Below are 5078 nucleotides of genomic sequence, written 5' to 3'. Positions count from 1 at the left end.
AGTTCAGCCCTAACTCCCTTAACACTGAATCTTTTTTTTTTTAATTAAGTTTTAGTTGGCATACAAAATAATACGTTTCACTGTAACATCTTACATATGTATATTATGATAGTTGCTCACATTTGTGCCTTCCACCAGCCTTCCACACCCCTTCCTTTTGCTTTCAAGTTCTGTGTCTTACCCACCCTCTTAGTCAAGGTTTCTATTCCTGCACAAATATCATGACCAAGAAACAAGTTGGGGAGGAAAGGGTTTATTCAGCTTACACTTCCACACTCCTGTTCATCACCAAAGGAAGTCAGAACTTGAACTCAAGCAGGTCGGGAAGCAGGAGCTGATACAGAGGCCATGGAGGGATGTTATTTGCTGGCTTGCTTCCCCTGGCTTGCTCAGCTTGCTTTATTGTAGAACCCAAGACACCAGCCCAGGGATGGCACCACCCACAATGCCTCCACACACACACCCTTGATCACTAATTGAGAAAATGCCTTACATCTGGGTCTCATGCAGCATTTCCTCAAGGGAGGCTCCTTCCTCTGTGATAACTCCAGTTTGTGTCAAGTTAACACACAAAACCAGCCAGTACACCCACTCATTACCCTTTAGACTTCTTTCCTGGTTCCTGATTTTCCATTTCTTCTTCCTCTTATTTATTCTTATTTTTAAGATTTTATTTTTTAAAGATTTTATTTATTTATTATATGTAAGCACATTATAGCTATCTTCAGACACTCCAGATGAGGGTGTCAGATCTCATTATGAGATGGTTGTGAGCCACCATGTACTTGCTGAGATTTGAACTCAGGACCTTCGGAAGACCAGTCAGTGCACTTAACCGGTGAGCTATCCCTTATTCGTATTCTCATTCTCATTCTTAGTCCCTTTCAATACTTAAAGTTATCATTTTCCTCCATTCAGCTCACTATGGAATTTTAGTTCTTTGCTTGAAGGTAGAATGTCACCCACTTCTCCTCAGGACATAGTCATCAATTAATTCTTGATGCCTAGCATGTGACTGGGGACAGGGGCTCCAGTCTAATTACTAGAAACAAATACAGTTTCTTCAGTGAACACGAATCACCAATTTGTAGTGTACTGCCATAGAGCACAGAGGAGAACATCACAGCAAGAAGCTGATGGACTCTGTCATCTTCTGCATCGTGTATGTGTTAAACTCCAAAGCATGTCTCAGGTCCTAGAGACTGAATTTCAATCAACAATTATATATATGCCTCTGAAATCCAGTCCACGCCTTCATTTGTATAGATGTGCAGTTCTTTTAAACCAGAGAGAACGTTCACTCTGCTGCCTCAGTTTACCTCCCATGAGACCTAGCTCACAAGGCTTTCTTTGACCTGTGCTTTCGCATTCGACTCCCAGTTGTCACATTGACTTCACGCCACTGCCTTCCATCACTTTTCCCTGCTGTGTTCTGCTCCTGTCCCACTGTTGTCCTTTCTTGGTGCCACCAAACCTTGTGAGTACAACTCTTGTAGTTTTAAGTTTCAAGATTCAGGTTCTCCAAGTCCACATACCTCAGAAAACCTGGACAAAATTTATACTCAGTTCTGGCTTAGATGCGGTACTGAAAGCCAGAGGCAGTGCCTAACTGAAGTGCAGGGATGGCCAGGCTAGTCTTCATTACAACCTCTCCTGTGGAGATCTTCTGTTAAAGCCATAATGGATTTGCTTCACTATTTTGAGCAAAGCCAGGAGAAGGAACTATTGATAGCCTCAGGGAACTGAGAGGCCGATGTGTGCTTTGCCCAAATCCTGTCTTCTGATGGTAGACTATACTATGTGACTGAGACAGGCATGTAAGGCAGGTGAGTTCTTCGTAATTGGCCATCTCCCAGTATGCTGATTTGGTCAAGAGTGGACATTAGACCTAAGAAAGGTGTATCAAACCGTTCCTTATTCTGGGAAAAGGAGATGTGGCAGTTGTGTTGCATCAGGGTGCAACAGTGATGGCCTCCCTAGAACACGCAGAAACCATCGATCCAGCCACATGAAAAATACCCAAATATCTGAAAGTCCCAGGGCTTCTTCAATGAGCGCCATTTTAAATGTTTCTGATTTCCTAACAGATACTCCCATGGTCTGTTCCTGGTTTTATCTTTTCCCGGAAGTCATTTCTTGATTAATAATAACTTGTGTCATCTACAAAGGCTGGGAAATGAAGAGATACTTCAATTTCTAACTAGTGGCACATTTATGTTTCTTTCCATTTTTACTTGAAAGCTGTTGTGTTCCCTTCTCCAGCTCAGCTCCTTTCTTCCTTTCACAGCTCAGGAAAGGCTAGGCAACACTGGGGCAAAGCTGGAGCATAATCACTGAATCACTGGGTTTATTACTTAAACATTATGGAATACTTCCTGGGACCACCTAACAAGAAAGAGCCTTTCTCTCTAGCTTGCAGGGACACTTCTGTCCTCCCACTAGTAACCTCTTTTTTTTTTCAATATTTTTTTATTACATATTTTCCTCAATTACATTTCCAATGCTATCCCAAAAGTCCCCCATACCCTCCCCCCCACTTCCCTACCCACCCATTCCCATTTTTTTTTTTTTTGGCCCTGGCGTTCCCCTGTACTGGGGCATATAAAGTTTGTGTGTCCAATGGACCTCTCTTTCCAGGCCGATAGTGGTGGCACACGCCGGTAGGATTTGCTGAAGGAGGCAGAGGCAGGAGGATCACGAGTTCGAGGCCAGCCTGGGCTCTCATTTTGCCACTAGTAACCTCTTAGAGGATCTGAAATGAAAGACTTCTGCTCGGCTGTACCTGAGGCTGGCAGCCATGTTACTCATATTCCCCGCTAGACCCTCACAGCTTTGACCCACCAGCCAGTTACAGAACAAAGCCACATATTCTGAGCTCTGTTGTGCCACTTCATGTTTCTGAGTTCTAACATGCATATGTTATATTTTTTGTGTAAAAATAAATACAAAACTGTGCTGCTTAAAACAAAAAATTTATCTCAGAAGTTCATGATTTTGGTAGGACTTGGCAGAGAAAGTGTGTCTCCACTCCACATAGCTTCTAACAGGGGCTTGATTGGAGAATCCATTTCCAAGATGTCTCCTTCATGATCTGGGCAATGGCTGGATGAACAGAGCACAGTCAGAGCTGCAGGCTCGAGCCTCAGTTCCTTTCCTTATTTGTCTCCCCACAGACTGGCTTCTAGGGCAGTATCTTAAGAGACTGAGGCAGAAGCCAAATCAACCTAGCATTGGAAAAGACATGGAACCATTGTCAACTATAGTCATGGGCTCCCTGGATTCAAGAGAGACCAGAAACTCGCATTGCTACATTACAAATGATGGGACCACACAGTAAGAGGAGGAGTGTCTGAAATGGGAGGTTAGGCTTGCCTGTACAACATAACCTACTGCATATTAGATGAACACTAGAGTAACTGTGAGCCGTTTACAATGCTTTTTTCTCCAAACATAAAAAGTGTACTTTATTAAAAACAAAACTGTAACACAATAACTTAGGAATGACCAATCAAATAACATCACAAGATACAGACAAAACTAATGAAGAGGCATTGCTTCAGCTCACACTACTGATCTCCTTAAACTGGAAAAGCTGCTAGTCTAGTGGTTCTGGCCCCATCTGCACAATACAGGAGTACAGAATTGGTGCAAAACAAAACAAAAAACCCTTTGTGTGAAGTCACCTTCAAATAATTGAATGACATCTCTCTAGGACCAGGGCTGGAGCAGAAATGGTTAAAGTGCTATCAGTGTTGAGAACTACAGGTCTAAAGTAATTTTTAAAATGTCCTCAAAACAAAATCAGTAAGCTGACCAGATCATTTCTTTCACCTCAGAAAAAGGAGGAGGGTCAGGCATCTGCTTCCTACTGTTCTCTATCCGTTGTTTGGCTAGATTCATTGCCTGTACTGTTTTAATAAACAGCAAATAGCAAAAGGTAAAACAAGCTACCCAAATGGAAGTTCTCACTAGTTTAAATTTACACTCTTTTAAAACAAGGTTAGCTTTCAGAAACAATCTCACATTTTAATTTTGCATCGATACTCGTCTCCTATTTGTTCAACCAAGGGGATCCAATAAGATGTACTAGCAAGAATTTTTTAGTCTCAGCTGTATAAACGTATTCATTCCATGCACCACAAATAGGAAACATCTGACAGAACAAGTTCGGAAGACCTGAGTGCTTCCTCTGAAACTGTCAAAACCTCCTTTTCCAACATAAGCATCTTCAAAGTCAAGAGCGTGAACAAAACTTTTTTTCATTAAAAATGCAGACAACAAAGTATTTTGCCTGCAGCTGCACCACACCCTGGACAGCTCTCCATTAGGAGATTCAGCAGCCATTAGTTATTTATCCCAAACCCCTTCCTCATTTTTCAGGTTTGAAAAAAGGATCATGTCAAGTATGGAAAAGAACTTTTTCTTTAGGTCTCCTCAAATTCAGTGATCCCATTTCTTCAGAACCTTCTGTCAGTACTCCATGTCAATCTCAACTCCTTCATTCTTGTCCTCAAACTGTCAGGCTGTTTGCACTCACATCTTCAAGAGCTGCCAGATCAACAGGCGGCAGAGGGCTCCTCCGATACTGGAATGCATTATACTGCCCAAACTCTTCCTTCTGGCTGTGCACCCGGTCTGCTGCTACTTGCGCTCTCTACCGCCCGCGGTCGGGCTGACCCGGTGTTCCTCCTGCTCGCCAGGAGGTGGCCGTCGGGCTCCAGGTTGCAGCCCTGCAGCTCCTGTATGCGGTCCCCGCCGCCGCGTCGCTTGTGGAGCGAGGACGCAGGCTCCGCCCTGGTCCCCGCGTCCCCCTGGCGCTTGAGGGGCTGAGCCGGTGGGACCCAGAGAGGCGACTCCTCGGGGAAGTCGCTGGGCAGGAGCCGCTTCCAAGGCACGCGGAACGTGAGCGGCTCAGCCGCACGCCGCTTGGCCATGGGCCAAGGATGGAGGTCGCGCGGCCGGCGGCCGGCGGCGGCGCGGCGCCGGGAGCTGGGCCTTCGCGAGAGCGGACCGGACGTTGGGGAGCCGCAGTGAGCCACAGCGCGGAGCGCCGGAGATTCGAACCTGCGCCCTTTTAC

General features: G+C 45.0%; 1 pseudogene; it reads right to left on the bottom strand.

The window, feature by feature from the left end:
- Positions 1-3573: 3573 nt before the first annotated feature.
- Positions 3574-4934, bottom strand: LOC110304790 (uncharacterized protein C9orf40 homolog pseudogene; annotated as a pseudogene).
- Between the last annotated feature and the right edge of the window lie 144 nt (positions 4935-5078).

The sequence above is a fragment of the Mus caroli genome, unplaced genomic scaffold (genome assembly GCF_978045245.1).
Source record: "Mus caroli unplaced genomic scaffold, Mus_caroli_1 scaffold_1, whole genome shotgun sequence".
NCBI classification, from domain to species: Eukaryota; Metazoa; Chordata; class Mammalia; order Rodentia; family Muridae; genus Mus; species Mus caroli.
Note: the sequence above shows the minus strand (reverse complement) of the source record. Positions and strands in the feature narration are given on the sequence as shown.